At 48.2% G+C, this 24,238-nt stretch overlaps 2 long non-coding RNA genes across 2 annotated transcripts in view; both read right to left on the bottom strand.

The window, feature by feature from the left end:
• The window catches only part of LOC137856593 (uncharacterized), a 77,104-nt gene extending 72,260 nt beyond the window's left edge, over positions 1–4,844 (bottom strand). The window contains exon 1 of the long non-coding RNA XR_011096609.1: positions 4,706–4,844. This is a non-coding gene — a long non-coding RNA (uncharacterized lncRNA). The remainder of the gene's footprint in view (positions 1–4,705) is intronic.
• Positions 4,845–9,241: 4,397 nt separating this feature from the next.
• Positions 9,242–22,050, bottom strand: LOC137857669 (uncharacterized). Its single transcript, XR_011097223.1, has 2 exons — positions 21,859–22,050; positions 9,242–9,926 (listed from the first exon to the last, which is right to left on the bottom strand). It is a non-coding gene; the product is annotated as an uncharacterized lncRNA (long non-coding RNA).
• Between the last annotated feature and the right edge of the window lie 2,188 nt (positions 22,051–24,238).

Here is a 24,238-nt window from a genome sequence, read left to right on the forward strand (position 1 = left end):
GGGAGCGAGGACTCGGGGAGCGAGGACTCGGGGAGCGAGCTCGGGAGCGAGGACTCGGGGAGCGAGGACTCGGGGAGCGAGGACTCGGGGAGCGAGGACTCGGGGAGCGAGGACTCGGGGAGCGAGGACTCGGGGAGCGAGGACTCGGGGAGCGAGGACTCGGGGAGCGAGGACTCGGGGAGCGAGGACTCGGGGAGCGAGGACTCGGGGAGCGAGGACTCGGGGAGCGAGGACTCGGGGAGCGAGGACTCGGGGAGCGAGGACTCGGGGAGCGAGGACTCGGGGAGCGAGGACTCGGGGAGCGAGGACTCGGGGAGCGAGGACTCGGGGAGCGAGGACTCGGGGAGCGAGGACTCGGGGAGCGAGGACTCGGGGAGCGAGGACTCGGGGAGCGAGGACTCGGGGAGCGAGGACTCGGGGAGCGAGGACTCGGGGAGCGAGGACTCGGGGAGCGAGGACTCGGGGAGCGAGGACTCGGGGAGCGAGGACTCGGGGAGCGAGGACTCGGGGAGCGAGGACTCGGGGAGCGAGGACTCGGGGAGCGAGGACTCGGGGAGCGAGGACTCGGGGAGCGAGGACTCGGGGAGCGAGGACTCGGGGAGCGAGGACTCGGGGAGCGAGGACTCGGGGAGCGAGGACTCGGGGAGCGAGGACTCGGGGAGCGAGGACTCGGGGAGCGAGGACTCGGGGAGCGAGGACTCGGGGAGCGAGGACTCGGGGAGCGAGGACTCGGGGAGCGAGGACTCGGGGAGCGAGGACTCGGGGAGCGAGGACTCGGGGAGCGAGGACTCGGGGAGCGAGGACTCGGGGAGCGAGGACTCGGGGAGCGAGGACTCGGGGAGCGAGGACTCGGGGAGCGAGGACTCGGGGAGCGAGGACTCGGGGAGCGAGGACTCGGGGAGCGAGGACTCGGGGAGCGAGGACTCGGGGAGCGAGGACTCGGGGAGCGAGGACTCGGGGAGCGAGGACTCGGGGAGCGAGGACTCGGGGAGCGAGGACTCGGGGAGCGAGGACTCGGGGAGCGAGGACTCGGGGAGCGAGGACTCGGGGAGCGAGGACTCGGGGAGCGAGGACTCGGGGAGCGAGGACTCGGGGAGCGAGGACTCGGGGAGCGAGGACTCGGGGAGCGAGGACTCGGGGAGCGAGGACTCGGGGAGCGAGGACTCGGGGAGCGAGGACTCGGGGAGCGAGGACTCGGGGAGCGAGGACTCGGGGAGCGAGGACTCGGGGAGCGAGGACTCGGGGAGCGAGGACTCGGGGAGCGAGGACTCGGGGAGCGAGGACTCGGGGAGCGAGGACTCGGGGAGCGAGGACTCGGGGAGCGAGGACTCGGGGAGCGAGGACTCGGGGAGCGAGGACTCGGGGAGCGAGGACTCGGGGAGCGAGGACTCGGGGAGCGAGGACTCGGGGAGCGAGGACTCGGGGAGCGAGGACTCGGGGAGCGAGGACTCGGGGAGCGAGGACTCGGGGAGCGAGGACTCGGGGAGCGAGGACTCGGGGAGCGAGGACTCGGGGAGCGAGGACTCGGGGAGCGAGGACTCGGGGAGCGAGGACTCGGGGAGCGAGGACTCGGGGAGCGAGGACTCGGGGAGCGAGGACTCGGGGAGCGAGGACTCGGGGAGCGAGGACTCGGGGAGCGAGGACTCGGGGAGCGAGGACTCGGGGAGCGAGGACTCGGGGAGCGAGGACTCGGGGAGCGAGGACTCGGGGAGCGAGGACTCGGGGAGCGAGGACTCGGGGAGCGAGGACTCGGGGAGCGAGGACTCGGGGAGCGAGGACTCGGGGAGCGAGGACTCGGGGAGCGAGGACTCGGGGAGCGAGGACTCGGGGAGCGAGGACTCGGGGAGCGAGGACTCGGGGAGCGAGGACTCGGGGAGCGAGGACTCGGGGAGCGAGGACTCGGGGAGCGAGGACTCGGGGAGCGAGGACTCGGGGAGCGAGGACTCGGGGAGCGAGGACTCGGGGAGCGAGGACTCGGGGAGCGAGGACTCGGGGAGCGAGGACTCGGGGAGCGAGGACTCGGGGAGCGAGGACTCGGGGAGCGAGGACTCGGGGAGCGAGGACTCGGGGAGCGAGGACTCGGGGAGCGAGGACTCGGGGAGCGAGGACTCGGGGAGCGAGGACTCGGGGAGCGAGGACTCGGGGAGCGAGGACTCGGGGAGCGAGGACTCGGGGAGCGAGGACTCGGGGAGCGAGGACTCGGGGAGCGAGGACTCGGGGAGCGAGGACTCGGGGAGCGAGGACTCGGGGAGCGAGGACTCGGGGAGCGAGGACTCGGGGAGCGAGGACTCGGGGAGCGAGGACTCGGGGAGCGAGGACTCGGGGAGCGAGGACTCGGGGAGCGAGGACTCGGGGAGCGAGGACTCGGGGAGCGAGGACTCGGGGAGCGAGGACTCGGGGAGCGAGGACTCGGGGAGCGAGGACTCGGGGAGCGAGGACTCGGGGAGCGAGGACTCGGGGAGCGAGGACTCGGGGAGCGAGGACTCGGGGAGCGAGGACTCGGGGAGCGAGGACTCGGGGAGCGAGGACTCGGGGAGCGAGGACTCGGGGAGCGAGGACTCGGGGAGCGAGGACTCGGGGAGCGAGGACTCGGGGAGCGAGGACTCGGGGAGCGAGGACTCGGGGAGCGAGGACTCGGGGAGCGAGGACTCGGGGAGCGAGGACTCGGGGAGCGAGGACTCGGGGAGCGAGGACTCGGGGAGCGAGGACTCGGGGAGCGAGGACTCGGGGAGCGAGGACTCGGGGAGCGAGGACTCGGGGAGCGAGGACTCGGGGAGCGAGGACTCGGGGAGCGAGGACTCGGGGAGCGAGGACTCGGGGAGCGAGGACTCGGGGAGCGAGGACTCGGGGAGCGAGGACTCGGGGAGCGAGGACTCGGGGAGCGAGGACTCGGGGAGCGAGGACTCGGGGAGCGAGGACTCGGGGAGCGAGGACTCGGGGAGCGAGGACTCGGGGAGCGAGGACTCGGGGAGCGAGGACTCGGGGAGCGAGGACTCGGGGAGCGAGGACTCGGGGAGCGAGGACTCGGGGAGCGAGGACTCGGGGAGCGAGGACTCGGGGAGCGAGGACTCGGGGAGCGAGGACTCGGGGAGCGAGGACTCGGGGAGCGAGGACTCGGGGAGCGAGGACTCGGGGAGCGAGGACTCGGGGAGCGAGGACTCGGGGAGCGAGGACTCGGGGAGCGAGGACTCGGGGAGCGAGGACTCGGGGAGCGAGGACTCGGGGAGCGAGGACTCGGGGAGCGAGGACTCGGGGAGCGAGGACTCGGGGAGCGAGGACTCGGGGAGCGAGGACTCGGGGAGCGAGGACTCGGGGAGCGAGGACTCGGGGAGCGAGGACTCGGGGAGCGAGGACTCGGGGAGCGAGGACTCGGGGAGCGAGGACTCGGGGAGCGAGGACTCGGGGAGCGAGGACTCGGGGAGCGAGGACTCGGGGAGCGAGGACTCGGGGAGCGAGGACTCGGGGAGCGAGGACTCGGGGAGCGAGGACTCGGGGAGCGAGGACTCGGGGAGCGAGGACTCGGGGAGCGAGGACTCGGGGAGCGAGGACTCGGGGAGCGAGGACTCGGGGAGCGAGGACTCGGGGAGCGAGGACTCGGGGAGCGAGGACTCGGGGAGCGAGGACTCGGGGAGCGAGGACTCGGGGAGCGAGGACTCGGGGAGCGAGGACTCGGGGAGCGAGGACTCGGGGAGCGAGGACTCGGGGAGCGAGGACTCGGGGAGCGAGGACTCGGGGAGCGAGGACTCGGGGAGCGAGGACTCGGGGAGCGAGGACTCGGGGAGCGAGGACTCGGGGAGCGAGGACTCGGGAGCGAGGACTCGGGGAGCGAGGACTCGGGGAGCGAGGACTCGGGGAGCGAGGACTCGGGGAGCGAGGACTCGGGGAGCGAGGACTCGGGGAGCGAGGACTCGGGGAGCGAGGACTCGGGGAGCGAGGACTCGGGGAGCGAGGACTCGGGGAGCGAGGACTCGGGGAGCGAGGACTCGGGGAGCGAGGACTCGGGGAGCGAGGACTCGGGGAGCGAGGACTCGGGGAGCGAGGACTCGGGGAGCGAGGACTCGGGGAGCGAGGACTCGGGGAGCGAGGACTCGGGGAGCGAGGACTCGGGGAGCGAGGACTCGGGGAGCGAGGACTCGGGGAGCGAGGACTCGGGGAGCGAGGACTCGGGGAGCGAGGACTCGGGGAGCGAGGACTCGGGGAGCGAGGACTCGGGGAGCGAGGACTCGGGGAGCGAGGACTCGGGGAGCGAGGACTCGGGGAGCGAGGACTCGGGGAGCGAGGACTCGGGGAGCGAGGACTCGGGGAGCGAGGACTCGGGGAGCGAGGACTCGGGGAGCGAGGACTCGGGGAGCGAGGACTCGGGGAGCGAGGACTCGGGGAGCGAGGACTCGGGGAGCGAGGACTCGGGGAGCGAGGACTCGGGGAGCGAGGACTCGGGGAGCGAGGACTCGGGGAGCGAGGACTCGGGGAGCGAGGACTCGGGGAGCGAGGACTCGGGGAGCGAGGACTCGGGGAGCGAGGACTCGGGGAGCGAGGACTCGGGGAGCGAGGACTCGGGGAGCGAGGACTCGGGGAGCGAGGACTCGGGGAGCGGGACCACATGACAGAAACATTTAAAAAACCCCACCTTCCATGTTACAGACACGGTCAAAGAAATCCTCAAGCTCCCCAACCCGTATCAAATTTTTAACCCAGGAGCACTTACCTGCCAGCTTCTGAATTTTACTTACTACCAAACAACTTCATGGGGAAGTAGTACCACCAGGGTTTTCCCATTCTGAGTAGTCACCACCAATGTTACTAGCTCATAGAGCGTCCCAAACTATTTCACAGAGATTGTAGGAAACAGGGAGCAAGGACTCGGGGAGCGAGGACTCAGGGAGCGGGACCACATGACAGAAACTTTAAAAAACCCTAAGTTCCACGTTACAGACACGGTCAAAGAAATCCTCAAGCTCCCCAACCCGTATCAAATTTTTAACCCAGGAGCACTTACCTGCCAGCTTCTGAATTTTACTTACTACCAAACAACTTCATGGGGAAGTAGTACCACCGGCGTTTTCCCATTCTGAGTAGTCACCACCAATGTTACTAGCTCATAGAGCGTCCCAAACTATTTCACAGGGATTGTAGGAAACAGGATGAAAAAGCAGCCTACTTAGGAACACTGATTCCATTTCACAAGGACAGTAGAAAAAGCACCCTAAGTAACCTGAACCTCATATTCCATAGAGTGGCAATTCTTCCCATACTCCTCATGCTTCCTTTATAGCAAACGTCAAATGATCCCCACCTGGCAGATTTCACTTCACATGTGTGGAGTCATGAGACCTTGTGGAATAGGCTCATCAACCTAGGTTTCAATGTTTAAGGTTCAATTGCTCCTTATCGCTAATAGAAATAACCTGGCTTAGTGGTTAGAGTTGACCTAATGAATTAAATACAAAAGGCACGTAAGGCTCATATTTCTGCTAGTCATTCTGTGAGGAAAATTAGTACAGAGCCTGTTAAAATAAGATCAATAAACTTAAATAAAATAAAAAAGAAAATGACCTAAAAGGCAAAATTGCTGTCATAGATTTTCATCTGTCTAGTCACGACAGATAAAGAATATAGCAATCAGAAAGACTTTGCTTGACATTAATGTTGCTTAAATTTGCCTTTCTGAGATCTCTTCTTTATGCCGGACTTTTCAAAATCTAGCGCCATGACCTCCGACTGCAGTATTTCCTTTGGCTGCACATAAACTATCACGTATAATTGCCAGGATACGTTTAGATGTAGAGCTTAGCGATATGGTTTAGTGGAGGACTTGTTAGTGTTAGGTCAGAGGTTGGACTCAATGATCTTGAGGTCTCTTCCAACCTAGAAATTCTGTGATTCTGTGATACAGATCCTCACTCCCTGTTCAGGTCAAGGACCGGGCTGAAAGTTTTGGCTTCAATTTGGTTACATGACTACATTGCTGTTGTCATGGTTTCCCCTAGCCGGCAGCTAAGCACCACACAGCCGTTCACACAGCCGTTCATTCGCTCAAGGCTTGTTGGAGCTGTGCCAGGGGGAACAATGGCAAGGCCGGGAGAGAAGGCAATGGCCGAGCTGAAGTGCATCTACACCAACGCACGCAGCATGTGTAACAAACAGGAGGAGCTGGAAGCCATCGTGCAGCAGGCAGGCTACGACTTGGTTGCCGTCACGGAGACGTGGTAGGACCAGTCTCATGACTGGAGTGCTGCAATGCCTGGCTATAGGCTCTTCAGAGGGGACAGGCAGCACAGAAGGGGTGGTGGTGTGGATCTCTATATTAGAGAGTCTTTCAATGTTGTGGAACTCGAGGCTGGGAATGGCAAGGTTGAGTCCCTTTGGGGTAGGATCAGCGGGAAGGCCAACAAGGCTAGCGTCCTGGTTGGGGTCTGTTACAGACCACCGAACCAGGATGAGGAGACGGATGAGGAGTTCTACAGGCAACTGACAGAAGTTGCAAAATCATCCGTGCTTGTTCTTGTGGGGGACTTCAACTTCCCTGACATATCCTGGAAGCACAACACAGCCCAGGTAAAGCAGTCTAGGAGGTTTCTGTGGAAGGTAGTTTCCTGATGCAGCTGGTTAGTGAGCCTACCAGGGGTGGCGCCCCGCTAGACCTTCTCTTCACAAACAGAGAAGGACTGGTGGGAGATGTGGTGGTCGGAAGCTGTCTTGGGCAGAGTGACCACGAAATGGTGGAGTTCTCTATTCTTGGCGAGGCCAGGAAGGGGACCAGTAAAACCGCTGTATTGGACTTCCAGAGGGCTGACTTTGAGCTGCTCAGGACACTGGTTGGTAGAGTCCCTTGGGAGGCGGTTCTGAAGGGCAGAGGAGTCCAGGAAGGCTGGGCGCTCTTCAAGAGGGAAATCTTAATGGCTCAGGAGCAGTCTGTCCCCACGTGCCCAAAGATGAGCCGGTGTGGAAGAAGAACGGCCTGGCTCAACAGAGAGTTGCAGCCTGAGCTTAGGAGAAAAGAGAGGGTTTACAATCTTTGGAAAAAAGGGCGGGACACTGAGGAGGACTATAAGGATGTTACGAGGCTGTGCAGGGACAAAATTAGAAAGGCCTAAGCTCATCTGCAGCTCAACCTGGCTGCTGCCGTTAAAGACAACAAAAAATCTTTTTACAAATATATCAATGCAAAACGGAGGATTAAGGAGAATCTCCATCCTTTACTGGATGCGGGGGGAAACCTTGTTACAAAAGATGAGGAAAAGGCAGAGGTGCTTAATGCCTTCTTTGCCTCAGTCTTTAGCGGTAATACTGGTTGTTCTCCGGATACCCAGTACCCTGAGCTGGCGGAAGGGGATGGAGAGCAGGATGTGGCCCTCACTGTCCACGAATAAATGGTTAGCGACCTGCTATGGCACTTGGATGTGCGCAAGTCGATGGGGCCAGATGGGATCCACCCAAGGGTACTGAGAGAACTGGCAGAGGAGCTGGCCAAGCCGCTTTCCATCATTTATCTGCAGTCCTGGCTATCGGGGGATGTCCCAGTTGACTGGTGGCTAGCAAACATGACGCCCATCTACATGAAGGACTGGAGGGCAGACCCAGGAAACTATAGGCCTGTCAGTTTGACCTCAGTGCCAGGGAAGCTCATGGAGCAGATTATCTTGAGAGTCATCACGCAGCACTTGCAGGGCAAGCAGGCGATCAGGCCTAGTCAGCATGGGTTTATGAAAGGCAGGTCCTGCTTGACGAACCTGATCTCCTTCTATGACAAAGTGATGCGCTTGGTGGATGAGGGAAAGGCTGTGGATGCGGTCTACCTTGACTTCAGCAAGGCTTTTGACACCGTCTCCCACAGCATTCTCCTCAAGAAACTGGCTGCTCTTGGCTTGGACTGGCGTATGCTTCGTTGAGTTAGAAACTGGCTGGATAGCCAGGCCCAAAGAGTCGTGGTGAATGGAGTCAAATCCAGTTGGAGGCTGGTCACCAGTGGCATTCCCCAGGGCTCGGTGCTGGGGCCGGTCCTCTTTAATAACTTCATTGATGATCTGGATGAAGGCATTGAGTGTACCCTCAGTAAGTTTGCAGATGACACCAAGTTAGGTGCGTGTGTCAATCTGCTCAAGGGTAGGAAGGCTCTGCAGGAGGATCTGGATAGGCTGCACCGATGGGCTGAGGTCAACTGTATGAAGTTCAACAAGGCCAAGTGCCGGGTCCTGCACCTGGGGTGCAATAACCCCAAGCAGAGCTACAGACTGGGAGAGGAATGGTTGGAAAGCTGCCTGGCAGAGAAGGACCTGGCAGTATTGGTGGATAGTCAGCTGAATATGAGCCAGCAGCGTGCTCAGGTGGCCGAGAAAGCCAACGGCATCCTGGCTTGTATAAGAAGCAGTGTGGCCAGCAGGGCTAGGGAAGTGATTGTCCCCCTGTACTCGTCTCTGGTGAGACCGCACCTCGAGTACTGTGTTCAGTTTTGGGCCCCTCTCTACAAGAAGGACATCGAGGTGCTTGAGCGAGTCCAGAGAAGGGCAATGAAGCTGGTGAGGGGTCTGGAGAACAAGTCCCACGAGGAGCGGCTGAAGGAGCCGCTTGTTCCTCCTGGAGAAGAGGAGGCTCGGGGCGACCTTATTGCTCTCTACAGGTACCTTAAAGGAGGCTGTAGCGAGGTGGGGGTTGGCCTGTTCTCCCACATGCCTGGTGACAGGACGAGGGGGAATGGGCTAAAGTTGCCCCAGAGGAGTTTTAGGTTGGATCTTAGGAAGAACTTCTTTACCGAAAGGGTTGTTAGACATTGGAACAGGCTGCTCAGGGAAGTGGTGGAGTCACCATCCCTGGGTGTCTTTAAAAGACATTTAGATGTAGAGCTCAGTGATATGGTTTAGTGGAGGACTGGTTAGTGTTAGGTCAGAGGTTGGACTCGATGATCTTGAGGTCTCTTCCAACCTAGATAGTTCTGTGTTTCTGTTGCAGTCTCCCAGCTCAGAGCCAGCCACCTATTAGTCTGGCGCAAGGGATTTGTGTGTTCCTTGCACTAGCTGTTCCTTCACCTCCTCTTCACATACAAGGACACGCATCTCTTTCACGCTCCTTCAGGAGTAAATAAGCCAGGAGAGATTAAAGCCTCTTTCTTCAGGTCAGTAAGATCCCTGCCTTTGGTTTCAGTGAGAATTCAGGCCCTAAAAACTCAAGTGTCTTGTGGACGGTGTTTCTTCTGGTAGGATGATTTCATTTCTCTTTTGAAGGCTTACAGGGATGTAGTAGCAAAAGCAAAGGCATAAAACGGTACCTGAGGCACAGGCTAGTTTTCAGCCTGCAGCAGACTACAGGTATGATATCATCCTTTGATATCATACCTATATCATATACCACGTTATCATATGAAGAAACGTAGAAAACTGCCTGTTGCTTCTCGGGTTTAAAGTTTTCCCTTAAAAGGTGTATGCAAAGGTGTAATCAGCTGTCTGAGTACAATTCTCACGTATACATGAGCATTTTCCTCTCCCCTTCCCAACTTGGAGTGCAACACTTTTCATCATACTGTTATAAATTCCGAGTCAACTTAGCTTTATGAGATTTATTTATGGGGTTAATAAAAGGCAAGTAAAGAGCGCTGGGTGCGCGGGGAGTCTGGGCTCCTCCAACACACACACACGTTACATCAGGCGGCAGCTTTTTCTGCTCCTAGGCTAATACATGTTCATTACTACTTCTAGAAAAGGCAGTGTTATTATAATTAGTTCCCGGATTCTGAACCCTCCCACTGGCACATGCATATCAGTCCCCGGTGGTCCCTCTGGGGGTCTCTCGTGCTGAAGGCTCATAGTCTTCCTCTCAGGCTTTGTCCTTGTCCTTCTCCTTTGTCCATCTTGGCTGGATATCAGGCTTGCCTCTAACTCTATACAAAAAAGAGAGAGAGGCACACCTTTCTACTCTGTCAGCTACTGGCAGACCTAGAGAGAAAAAAAAAAAGTTGTTAATTAGAAAGTAATGTTGTTTTAAGGCATTTCACCAAATATGTTAATATTTGGTAGAAACCAGACAACAAATGAAAGGGAAGAAGAAACGGTAGAAGGTACTTGCATGGCCTTAATTTACATGGCAATGGACAACAACGACAACCTGCAATGATTTACAAGTGCCTTACACCATTCACCCTTGAGACAGAAAACTGGGATTCCCATATGATGTAAGGGGAGTGCAATCCCTCTCAAAATACAGGAGCCTGGGGGACGCTATTGAGTACTGAAAACGTTAAGGCTAGGCAGCATCGAACTCAACAGAGAAGGGAAGCTGAGTCTCCCTGGCTGTTCACATAACAGACAAGAGCCTCAGCTCAGAATGCAGTATCAGAACTACTGCAGCAAATGTGGTGCAAATGTGGCTTAAAAAATGTTCATGCAGAAATATGCATATATTCAAATATGTTCTGAGCACTGCGTTCAGTAAATGCATATAGAAATACTCACTCTTAAAAGCCAACCTAAATATCACAATATAAATATAGCAACATCATTGCAGAAATGCACCCTGTATAACTAGGATTCAAGAAGACTTGAAGATAGTTTGTAGGCTTGTCCCTTGATGTTATTCTCAATATAAGCTTCTTCCACTCCACTAAAGTATTAAGAAAGGCATTAAGGTCATAAAAAGTATCAAAAGAAACTGAAAGTACTATGCTTAAGTGAGATGCTCACTAGCTTTGTTGCCAGAGGTTTTTCAGATGAGAGTTCATACTTTTTGCAGATGCCTGTGCCTGACTTGTAGGAAATCATATTTGAATTCCAGTTTCTGCACATTCAACCACCCTTCCAGAGCTATATCCTGTTAATAAAATAAGTGTAGAGATCTGAGGTTATGCTATGTGTGCATGTATGTGCACACACAACTGGGGCAGGGGACTGGGAAATGAGGGGAAAGGAGGCAAAAAAATAAAAACTTTTGTGGGGAGGGAGCAATAAATATATTAAATACTTCTGTTTCCTCTTAACTACTATAAATCATATGACTGCAATCATAGTACCCAGAGATGTGAAGGTAATTAATTACACAGACCTGTAACAAGATAAAGAAACTTCTGCAGGAAGTGACTTTGGTTATTTAATTGGCCAGAGCAAACCCAGCATCCCAATGAGTGATACCACTCAGTGCAGCTGTAAGCCTCACGTTTCACATGAACCCTCTGAAACATGAAACAAAGGAACCAGGAACAAAAGCTATGAACTTCCAGCAACTCAGAGCCAGTAAATTCCAGTAACTTACTGAGATTTTTTTCCATGCAGTCAAGGTATAATCCCTTATAATTTGGCCAAGTTCACTTTGGAGTAATAGATATTTTCCATCTCTCTAAATTGCCCTTGAACTTCAGCTGAGCAGCATGTTGTGCTTCCCCTCCTGATGAGGACTGTTTAGAATTGCCGTGTCCTGTTAAGCAGCTGGCCTGCTTCCCCTCATAGCAAGCAAATTGTTCTCCTTCCAATACTAGGTATTTTTAGAAACAAGAGCTTTTGGATTAAAAAAGAAAAGTTGCATATCACAAGGCATCACTCATTGCTCTTAAAGGTTTATTTTTTTAACCCTTTTTGTGAATCTGACTCATTTACCTTTGGGCGCTTCTCCCTTTCACCTCCCACTTTGGTCACACTACACCTATCTTAAAAAACACTAACTTCATTTAAGGAGGGAGATGAGAAAGTAGACACAGGTGGATCTGTCAAGTGCATTAAAGTCAGGGGTGTTTGGGTGTACTTTCAATCCAAGACTAAATCAGAGAACCGTGTTTTAAATCTGAAGGTTTCATGTGGTCCTAGCATTTAACTTTATTGGATATCAGACTCTCAATGTGATTTGCAGAGCACTTGAGGTTTGTGGACTACTACTAAGGAATTTTCAAATGGGAGCTAAGAAAAAAAAATTATCTCAAATCAGGATATACTACATACAGGTATACATTGCTACTACAAAACAGAGAGGCATCTATTAGCTGGAAAAAAACATCAATTGGACTGTGACTGCAGCTTACCCATGCAGGAATCATTGCCACATGGCAGAGCCAGATTTTCCCCAGTACCAGCACCTCCCTAAAGGTTCCCCTTCAGTGCTATGCTCTCTGACAGTTTTCCAGTTCTGCATTGGTTAACTCTGGGACAAAAGCAGTCTTGGAGGAAGGGAGAATGAAATAAAGACAAAGCATTAACAGGAGAAAAATGAAGTCTGGTTGCTCCCAGCTATTTCCATTGAATGGAAACAAGGAATCATTAAGAGCTGCAATCTGAAGTGGGCTATGCATATGTTAAGATGAAGTTCTGATGTGCATTTTGTATCCTGTATTACAGATTTGAGTTCAGGAAAGGAGCCAGAGCTGGGCAATCTTAGCACTCTGTGGAGCATGTATTAAAATGATCCCAAAAGTAATTAGATAAATTGAATGAAATCTGACTTGACAAGCAGGGGTCATCCTATTCTATGAAGGCTCAAGATGGATACCAAGGGGCCAAACAACCAGTGATTGAAGGGCACAGCTAATTAAAGTGCCTGCTGTATTAATATTTATGTTAAAGTTTCCACTAGCTCTGGCCTTGACCTGGCAGTCAGGTGTGCAATGTGTGTCCTTCATTTTAATCATTTTCAACATTATTTTTCATATGTTTATGAAAGTGCTTTAAACAGGATGTTGTACATGCCTCTTTCATTCTCAGCCTAGAATGGCTGAGCTATGTCTCAGGATGAATAAAGGACAGGTAACGGGGTTGAAAACCAGTCCTTCTGATTCAGTAAGCAGAAAAAATAATGGTAGGAAATGCTGTTATTTGTTAGTGCTTTCTACCTGTAGCTGTCAAAAATGCTTTCCTATCTCTATGATACTTTGTCTTCACTCTGGGTGCTAGGAAAAGGTTCTGCACCGAGAAGGTGGTTGGGCACCAGAACAGGCCCAGTGGTCACAGCACCAAGAGTCACTGCCAGAGTGCAAGAAGCATTTGGACAACGCTCTCAGACATAGGGTCTGGTTTTGGGGTGGTCCTGTGTGGATCCAGGAGTTGGACTTGATGCTCCTTGTGGGCCCCTTCCAAATATTCTGTGATTCATTTTATGGGTAGGGAAACTGAGGAACAGCTGTGAAGTCTCAGTGTGAGATGCATTCAGTGACTGTTTGAGCATAACCACAGCCTGTGATAGCTACAAACCTGTAATCCAGAGGTGCAGGCATTCCAGCTAACAGCAAATGGAGCTGCATATACTTCATATTTATGTACACAGAACTACCTTGTAAGTTCATCAAGCAAGCATAAGAGAGAGGGAAAGTAGGGAGTAGGGGAGGAATTATTATATACCAAGGAAAAAATAATAAAAAAATAAAGCCTCTCTTTTCTTGCTGAAATTAAATATATAGATATATCATTGTGGGCTGAATTTAATTTTTCATTCAGTTCAAAATGGAGAATACTAAACACACTTGAAACAATGCAACAGAAATAGAGAGCAACCTCCACAATGAGAGGGAAGTGAGAAGAGTGGAGAAGACGCAAGGCTACTTCTCATTCCTTACCCACCCAGTGCATTCGATTTGACGTTGGTGGACATAAATGTCACCGCCCATGGCCTTCTCACTGCCCGAGCCCTGCAGACACCTGTACATCACTTTCCAGTCACTCTCCAGCCTGCACAGCCAGCCCCATGCTGATGGAGCTGGTCACCCTCTCCTCATAGAGGCAGACGTGTTTGGGTGGCTGTTTGGGGACTGTTAGCGTTAGGTCAGAGGTTGGACTCTATGATCTTGAGGTCTCTTCCAACCTAGAAATTCTGTGATTCTGTGATATTCAAGCGCCCTGGAGAATCGGCAGCTTGCAGGGCCAGGGCTGACCCTTTCCAAGGCTGTGACAATAACTCTGCAAGCCACAAAACCCTCCAGCTTTTCCTGCCTGAAAGCAGGCATGGTTCCTGCCTGTAAGAGCCACACTGCAATAGCACCGCAAGGATGGTGCCAGTGCACAGCATCCTCCCATCAGCTATGAGGAGAACCAGAGATTTACTTGCTGGGCCAGGGCTGGAGCCTGCAGCTTCCTTTCCCTGCCTGAAGGCTGAAACCACCACACCACTGCAAGTGAAAACTCATTTCTCTTGCCTCTTCCCCCCTCCAGAAAGATTTAATTAAATCAGAATTAAAATTTGCAATTAGAATCTGTAATGACCAAGACATTATTTTCACAGAATAAATTTCCAGGAGGAAAAAAAAAAAGTTAATAAAAGTCACCTGCATTCTCTTAGGAGATGAGAAAGGACTACAGAATTTCACAGGGTGCTTCTAGTTCTGCAATTCTGCAGTTTATCAAGGCCACTGACACGTTGGGCTGGACAATTATGCTTTGAGATATCCACAGCTAACAGGAACACTGGTTCAAATATTCTGTCAACATTAAGGCAGACTTGGGAATTGTATCCCGGTGCTCTTTACCTTGATTTACTTCTAAAGTTGAGGTCTTGCAGCACAAAAAGCTAATCAAGGAGGATGATGACATTTCCAGGATTAATCTGAGCATGACGGAATCCAACCTTCCATTTGAAATTATGCTTATGGAGGGATGGATAAAGATTTGTCAAGACATGTGATTTTGCTGCCAAATCTCTATAATCCTTTTAACTACTTTATTGTACTTCTATTTTAGGTAACAGGAACGTATCTGGTGTTTCCCATGCAGTCAGTGGAATGAGGTACAACCACTGGCTCTCTGGCACCTTGCCTCTGTGCAGGAGAGCCATAAAGCCTGGGTAGCCACGCCAGGGTGCATCGCTGTTGGTACCTGCTGCAATTCACTTGTTACAGCTGCAGTTGCAGCAATTTAGCAAGTAGAACACCCATTTTACTGCCTGTTTTATTACCAAGACAGATAAAATTTGTACAAGCAGTGCTCAGGGAACCAGCGTATAACAGCGCATCTGAATTAAAAACTAAAGCATTATCTAGCTGAACTCATTACCATTTACAGAAACGGCGAAACAGATTTGTTCCCCTCATCCGTTGCAGTGCTCCCTGCACAACAGCTATTTGTTCTGAGCCTCTTTTAGCAACCTACCAGCAGAAAACAAACCGACAAAGTGGCAGTGCTGGCTGGAAGAACAGCTTGTGGCAAACAGCACTGCTGCCCTACAGAACATACAGAAATACTGTTTGTTTATGATATGCCTTCCAATAGCTAGCTCAGCAGATTTGATGCCTCAAGCACTAAAGTGCTTCCCAAGCTTTGTAAACAGCACAGGAAAATGGATTTTCAGTCTGAAACCCAAAATGGGACCTTGGCGTCCCTAATTCCCATCTTTGAGTGCCTTTCATTTCCTATGTGTCTCAGTCTTCACCTCAATTTTCAACTAAGCTTTATTTTCTGAAGGGAAATTCCTACGTCAGGAACTTGTGATCGTTTTGAGCCCCTCAGGCACATTTCCCCCAGGATGACAGACATAACAGCTGTGTCCACTTCTCACCCCTGGTCACAAGGTATCCTGCAAGGCACAGTCCTTCTGCAGATGCACAGGTACCATAGGACTGCAGCAGGTAGTGCTGCAGTACGAGGATAGCATCACTTACAAGTATGCTACCTCCAGAAGCAGCACTTGCAATGCAAACTCTACAAATCGTCCCCAGATCTCCTCCCAGCTGACAACTGAGCATAAGCAGTGTCTCCAGCCAAAAAAGTGGCTCAGGATTTGGGAGGGCTAGAAACCTCGAGTCGGGGAAGGGAGCTAAAGAAGGTTCAGCACAGACTACAAAGGTGTTCAGATCAGTTCAGAAACAGTGGAGGAGGATCTGAGAGATGATTAACAGACTGCACATAAGTGGGTATTGAATAATAAATATTGAATAATAAATATTCTGTGTAACTATTCCTGCTTTTTCATGCGCCTCTCAGCTGAAATGAAGACTGAGCTCTGGCTTTTCCAGAAACTCCTGGGTTGTTTCATCCACATTAGGATTCTAACCTGCTACATATAACACAGAGGTAAGGAACTGATCATGATTCTCACTGAACATTCAAGCCCCTTAAAAACATAGTAAGAATCCCTGTGCAACATAGTGAGTAGTGCAATTTTAAAACAAATTATTTGTCAATAGGAATTTCTCAAAGTAACACTTTTGTTACTGCCATATCCTCACACAAATTTATCACCTCTGTTTTAGCACAGAAGAAATACATCACTCTAACAAGCTCATTAATGAGAGGTCTCTTTAGTCAGGATCCAATATGTAAAGCATGTCATTGTGCTGTTGGCACCTGAGGAAAATGGCATCTCAGTCATTTCAACCCATTCATAAACTTTTCCAGTAAAAGTCCTCCAGTATAGCAGTCCGTGGGTAGCAACTGCCAGTTCCTGGTGACTGTGGAGATGGACCTGCAGTCTGTACCTACACACAGGGGTGCCAGCACCGGGATACAGGAAGCACATCTTAGAAGCAAAGTCCACAGAGTTCATTTTCAAACTTTTTCCCCAACCCAAGCCTGGCTCCAGCTCATTAAAGAGGGAAAGGGAAAGGGAAAGGGAAAGGAGAATCCAATTAATAGAAATCCTAGGTGCTCATAAGCTACATTCTTACCACTTCCTCCTCCAGACTGCTCTCCAGCTCTTTGGGTGAGTGAAACCACACATAGAATATTAAGAGCGAAGTATTACACATAAAATCAAGCCTAGTACTTTGATTTTAGATAAGAACTAATGCATTATGACAAAAATTCCCCTCAAGTGTAAGCCCAATACACAAAGTACTTCTCTTCCAGGAGAAAAAACAGAACTGAAAAACAACCAACCGCTCCCTTTGCTATAAAGAAGTAGACATATTTTGCTAAATATATATATATATATATATAATTTCTCCCAATCTCTAATTTTATTTCCTTTCCCTATATTAAAATAAAATAATCAGTCCTGACTGATTAATGAGCTTCAGATTCTTCAGTCTTCCAGTTCCTAAATGCTTTTCTGCTTTCTTTCTGAGTTTCTGCAGACAGGCACAGAAGGGAAACGTTGGATTCCTTCAGGACCTCAGCATATACTCAGGACTTCAGAAAATGCAAAACACATGCTACATATCACCATCAAGGCACGGGCCTAATGCCACCACTCGAGCACAATACTTTTCCTTGTGAAAAGCGGAAAAAGAAACATAGAGCATGTTAAACCAAGCCATTTATTCCTGGTGGGAAACAAGCCTTTGCATCTGCCGAGCCAGAAGATAGGCCTCTAACTTCTCCCACTTATAGGTTTCCTTGTCTTGTTTTCATTTGTTTTAGGCATTCTAAAATGACAGGCTGAAAACTTAAAGACCAATACTGATTCTTTATAATGTGATATTAATCCTGTAAGTGCCTACAGATACCTAAAAGAACCAAGCCCTCACCTCATGTTCTACACCTGGTGACTATTAGTAATGTGTTCCATAGACTTTTTTTTTTTTTTTTTAAGAAACACATCTCTTGACTATATGAAGAGAAAGGATTTAAGTCTGTTGTTGAAAAGAATAGGATTCTTAAAAGGTTAAAGAATCCAATCATCTGCTCAATTACTTAAAGCTAAATAGTTCTGGCTATCAAACAACTTAATTAAAATTTACCCAGAAGAAAGTCAGTAGGTTGTGTATCAACGAAAAAACACATCATTAAGGAATGTGCATCTTGCGGAAATTGGGAACGGAATATGCGTAGGCCAATCATATTAAGGTACTAAGCGTTTGGTTTAGACACTGCCTGTAAAGGCACACAGCACAGCGCTGTTGGTTCAGAGACCTGCATACCTCGGGGGAAGGTGGGGCAGGACCAGATGGTGGGATCTGCTTCTATACACAAGGAAGTCAGAGTTCTGTCCAAAAGCTACATTTGAACATCAAATTCAGTCCTAATTTCATCATACAAATACAAATTTGCACTTCCACATATTCTATCCTTGTCGTTCCCAGTCCATGGCAAAGGCCATTTGTTTAATGACAACAGTGGCAGTGAGAGGCAACTAGAACCACAGACATTTCTGCAAGTTTGCTGGTCATCTAGTTGTAGGAAAGAAGAAGAAATAAGAGGAAATGTAGTGTTTTCAACATTTTACACTTTGAAACTTAAAGTTACTCTTTTTCAAATATTTGTCAAGAGCTCTACCACATCACTGTGATGTTTCTTTCCTACTCAAACACAATAAAAACACCTGAGTTTTGAGTAGCTGAAAGCAAACAGTAAACAACCAGCACATGAAACCAATGCTCAATCTTAAGTGAGAAAGTATTGTTGTTGAGTAGATTAGATGAGAAATCAACTTTATTTCTTTCCCCTGCAAAGTGCAAGAATGTAACATCAAACCCCTGCTAAGTTACTAATTAGTTCAATATTAATCACTTATTGAGCATTTTTTTCTCTCCAGACACTTATTTCTTTAAAACAGGCTATCTGGTTCACTCACAAAACTAATAAGGCCTTGGATCGTATCACAGGTGCCAGATTCACAAATCTCTAGGAACACGTCCAATACTCTTTTTACTGCCCATGTGACTCAAGCTGGTCTCAGGGATTTCCATTCACATCTCCATTCTGAAGCTCGCATAATTTTTTGTAGGGGTGAACTCAATGCTATTAATGGGACATTTAGGATTTCCAGTGAAATTCCAAATTATGCAATGCTGTAGCGGGTAAATTTTTTAACAAGTGAATATTTAGCATTTGTGAACCTGCTACACAAGTAATAAACTGGAAGAAGGGAACAGAACTTCCACCCTCACATGTACACGGCCTTCCAGCTAAGGCCATGCTCAGATTTAGGGGATGGGCCAATTGAAGGCAACACCTCTTCCCCATCCTCAGAGTAGAATTTGTGCCCTCTGTGGCTGACATGCCTTCAGTATCACTGCACAGTGATTTACAGCCATACTGCAGGAGCAACAAGTCAGTCAAACCTGCAATGCAGCTCAACAAAATTGCTTAAAGGTGAATAAACTGGTGCATTCATGTCAAAAAGAGAACAAAATCTCACCATAGCAAAAACAATGCTCACACAGAAACAGAGATGAATGTAAATGTGCACTGAAGATCCTCCATTATCCAAAGCATTCAGTACCACAAGTGTTATTACACTGACAGCAGACATTTTTTCCACTTTTCTGTGTCACACAAGAATATCTTTCAATGTCCTTTAAATCTTTAAAGTTAAAAATTAAAAATTTGAGAATAAAAAGAAATTTTAAAAATCCTCTTTATATCAGTAGTTCATAATATTTATTCCAAAAGCTAAGAGGCCTTTCTGAAGTTCATTGAAAACACTGGTAAAACTTACATCAACTTCTTCTAAGCAAAAGCAATCTGTTGGGTAAAGATTTTATATTTTTCCTCACTCCCTAACTTTCTCCTACAGAGAAATAGGATGCCCTGCACTCACTTGTCACCCTTAGCAGAAAAACAATGTGCACCTACCATGACTACAATATAAGAATATTTTTTTTCCAGACATACAAATGGAAAGTTTCCCAAAATATTTAAATTCTTATTCTCAATCGAAAGAAAATTTCAGAAATTCTGAGATTCCATTCAATCTTTTATTAGTAAATTAAAAAGTAAGGATTACTTTCAGAATTGAAAATCTCATTTAAAATATTATTCTAAAATGCTGTTCCCATTTGTTAAGCTTAAGGAGTGTAAGTTGACATTTGTCCCTGCTGCAGTGGTCTCTAGTGACTCTGGCTGCTCCCACCACCTACAACAGCTTGAAAAAAACAGAGCCAAACACTTCACAGAGATACCCAGTGGCTGGCCTAGGACAAGGGTCACAAGCTGCATCGAGAGAAGCAACAGTTGGGTACAAGGGAAAAAAATGAACTGGGAATAGTAGCACATTGGGAAAGGCTGTGGGATCTCTCTCTGTAGAGAGGTTCACACCTGATCTGCACAGGCTGAGCAACCTGAGCCAGCTGTGATGGCAGCCCTGCTTGGGGCAGCGTGTGGGACCTAAATGACCTCCACAGGTTGTCTCCAACTTGAAATATTCTGCAGCTCAAACATGGCCCATTTTAACAACTGCAACGCTGTCAGCTGTATTTTATTTTCCAAATCGTTCTGGGAAGCTTTTGCTTTTTATTAGCTAAAGCGCCTTATCACTTCTGTACAGCAAGTGTCTCCTGGTGGCTGAAATGAAGAAGGCTGATGTTTTCTCGAAATGGATTATGTAAACTATAAAGCTGAAATGACGTGAAACAATTGCCAGTATTTTCATGAGATTTCAAACAAAGGTTTTCTGACAACATTTAGATAGATTTCCAATTTCAAAGGAGAATTCTGAAATTAGTTTCATGTAATGATAAATTCCAAAAAGTCAACACTTTCCAAATTTAAACACCTCTAAGCTTAATTCCCATAACGTAACTAAAGACTGACAAAGCATCTAAAGGATTATTGAGGTGTAATATATGTATAATAAGAAACCAACATGTTCAGAAGATAACTTTCAAATTATTAGAATGCTTTCATTATGATTGTCATTAAAAAAGTACAGAGAATTAAAAAAAAAAAAAAGCACTAGTGATTTTTTTTTTCTATTTACCGTCTAAAAATAATCCTAGAATTAAGCGTTAAAAGTTCCCCTTTTTCTTTAAGGCTCTTCAAGATGTACTCCTCCTCATTCTTAGGAAACACCCAGTTGGTATTCACCATGTGCCAGTGCTCAGAGCAGCCGGGACTGGACTGAGGACTCGCTGCCTCTTCATGGCCAGAGACAGGCAGATGCCCAACTAGGACAAGCCAGCTCTGTACCAGCAAATTCCTCAAGTGTCCCATCCAGCAGTCCCAGTGTGTCTCTGTTGTGTCATTGCCACAGGTGAACAGCCCTTTCTGTCACCAGGCTGTTTATGACTTCGTCACCAAGATTTGGTTTTGTTTCCATACAAATGTTTCAGAATGATTTTAAAACAATATTTCTTGCAAGCAGCAGCCCTGAAATTCTTTCTGGTGTGCACAGAAGGTCAAGAGCTTTGGCTGCAGTCTTCCTCATCTACTCATTCTACCAAGTCATCTATATTAGGTGATATCAATGCAAAAAGATACTACAAGAAAAATACATACACACTACTAAGGATCTCTAAGGTTCATAAAGAGGTCTGAGTATAAGCAAGGATTTTGTCAGAGATTTGGTTTCTTTCTAGCACATCCCCAGACCCATGCTCATGCAGAACAGCATACTGTTATCATTTCACCCAGCATATTTCTAAGCAGCAAAGGACACACATTTCCTGGCTTCCAAAGCAGCCAACAACTCACTACGTGAACTCAACAGGCTGTGCATTTGTCAGGGACATGACATTGTAGCATTTTTTTTCCAGGAAGAATAATTTTAAAAGCAGTCCTTACTACATGATTTCCATCAGTGTAGAAATGGAAAAGATATCCTCAGGGTAGCTGGAATCTATCTCCTTATGACAGGTCAGGGGAGTGTAAGTTGGCCCCAGCTTGGTCTTAATGATTGTTTGCAGGGAGTACTCAGTCTGCAGAAGAGGCTACATACTCTAGAGGCTGCTTTTAAATAAGTGATTGTAGTTGAATATAGATACATAAAATAAATAAATAAATAAATAAATAAGAACCTAGTGTCTTTTTTTTCATTTTAGGAGGGCAAGGAGGGGGAGTAGATCGCTGTTCAGAAGCGTCCTGAAATTGCTTCTCCTTTTCTCTTTTTGTACCAAAGCCCTGTTCTTGCATTTTTATACAAGGGCAGCATCTGCTATGTAACTAAATATTATGGGACTATTTGGACTTTCATCTCCAGAATCAAAGGTAATGAGTTCTTTCACTACAAATCTATTAATTAAATTAAGGCTCATTAAAGACTTGGTACAAAAAAAAAAAAAAAAAAATTCCCAAGACACTTGCTTACCAGGCCTTTACAGAGTCTTGCAGACTGAATCAGTCTGCAACTTCCCAGTGAAGCAGGATTTCATTGGAAAATGCTGAACGACTGCAACAGCAACAAAAGTCTTGCTGAAACCCTGAAGGAGCCTCAAGGGGTTTCTGCCAGGGCTGCAGTCCATCATCCTGCCAGGCTGCTCTGGCACCCAGCACCACTCAAAGCCCAGAGACCTGGGTCATTTTACACTCTTGCTCCAGCTGCACCAGGGGGATAGGAAGCCCTGACAGCCCCAGGTGAGCCCAGCTTGGATGCACTTTCCTCCTAACCATGCTTTTAGTCCTATGTAGCCAAATGTGTGGACAAAAAGGTGATACAAAAGGTTTCTGAAAAGAATATTAAAGGCAGCTTGTTGTTCAAGGAAATCCAGAAGTGGGAGAAGCATCACACAGGAACATCTAGAAGCAGAGGGCTATATTTCTGATCTATGGTCAATATCTCCAGATGATTTATGTTAAAAGAGTGTCTGTGTGAGAAGACAAAAAGATAACTGCTCTGATCCATTCTTGTTTAGGACAGCACAGGAAACATGTCCGGGAGAATACCTTGAGCTGTATCTCATCTGCTTGGGCAATAAATTAATGAATCTTTTTAAAGTTAAATTCTGTGTGGAATTAGATCACGAAACCACACTGAAGTCAGCAGGCAACATCAGTCCCTGATAAAAGACCATATATTTTTTCACTGATTGCATTATTGCATTAGTAGGTGCAGGTTTTGCCTACACCTGCAATAGCCCCTGTATGTGCTTTTTGAAGCTCCCATAGTACTGACCTTCTGAGTCAGTTCCACAGAGCCCAGCTCAGCACAGAATGCAGTGCCAAGAATAGAAGTCTAGAGAAAATATATATATATATATATATTAAAATATAGTCATTATATTTAGATCTTGCAAAGGTCTCCCATACTTGCTTGAAGTTTAGTCTTAGAGGTAATCAGATCTGCTATAGCAGCATGGTTGCTTCATTCCCCCTTCCTCAACCCTTTAGGACTTTCTTTGGGTCATGGAGAGCCACCTTTCTGAAGCTGCCTTTCAAGCACCTGCTCTGCTGCATTCAGCCAACAACCTCACCCTTGAGAAAAAATAAAAATAAATAAAGGGGGGAAGAGCTATGAATGATAAAGCTACACATAATTGTAACTAGTGCTTGCAGCTGCCTTTACAACGCTAGAAGATATCACAATTCTTAGGGTGGATACAAGAAATAATATATGGAATGCATCCCATTTTATAGCTAATACAAAGCTTTAACCATAAGGAAGGAGAGAGGCTTACTATACTTATAATTATAGGAGCTGGCAAAATGCCATCTTACATTCTACAAAGTTATTAATTTTTAAAAGAAAATGTAGCCAACGTAACTCCTCAGATAGAAAGGAGACGTCTTTTTGAAACAGAATGCCAAGTTAGCACACTGGTCCCCCAAAAATTTCCCCCACCCTGTAACAAGCAGCTTCATTCCAAGGTGAACGTGCCATCTTCTTGTATGAGAACACAAAGAAAAAGCACAGCAAGGCAAAGCAAAATAAGAACACGCATTACTTCTAGTCCATGAGAACAAATGTTAAAAGGCCAGGATTGTGCCAAAAATCCTTCTTGCTGTCACGTAAAGACTTATTGAACAAAGGCTGTTGTTTGTCTCCACTGAACTTTTTTTCCTATTCCTCGCACTTGGCATGTCAAAGGTTGTTGGGAAAAAAAAAAGAAAATCACACTCAAAGCTTTGGTTTCTTCCTGCTTCCTTTTTATCTTTAAGATGTTGAAAACTCAGGTATTATCTTTGCATACACCACTATTCATCTTTAATTTAATAAATGATCTCTTCAATGTATTAATGGTTAGCAGTGCATATAAATTAGCATTTATAAAAATCAATTACATTGTCTCATAAGACAGAGGAGAAACCAAGACCTTCATCACTGGATCATTTGTATTTATCTGTTAATTATAAACCTTAATTGTCTCCTCTTATCAGATTAATTTGCATAAATTGCATAAGTTTAACGTTTAACAGGTTTTAATAGCAGAATACAATTATTCTTTAAAGATTCTTTCTTGAAATATTCATTATTAATTATAGCATTAAAATTAAAAGTTCTGATAATTGACCTTGGCTTCTCCTTGGCTCGTCATCATCTGTCCATTGAGGTCATTTATCTCATGATTATGCATGCTTTGTGGCTTCTTATTACTGATGTGCTTAGTTTTAATTGTACTTTATAGCCTGTCAGATTTCTCTGAATTTTGACATAAAGCAGAACATTACGTGGAGTTCCACAAAAGTGGACTTTTCATAGTGTATTCATCCTCTTAGCATACCTACATGCGACAGCACAGTGGATGGCAGGA

This window comes from Anas acuta, chromosome 5 (assembly GCF_963932015.1).
Source record: "Anas acuta chromosome 5, bAnaAcu1.1, whole genome shotgun sequence".
Lineage (NCBI taxonomy): Eukaryota > Metazoa > Chordata > Aves > Anseriformes > Anatidae > Anas > Anas acuta.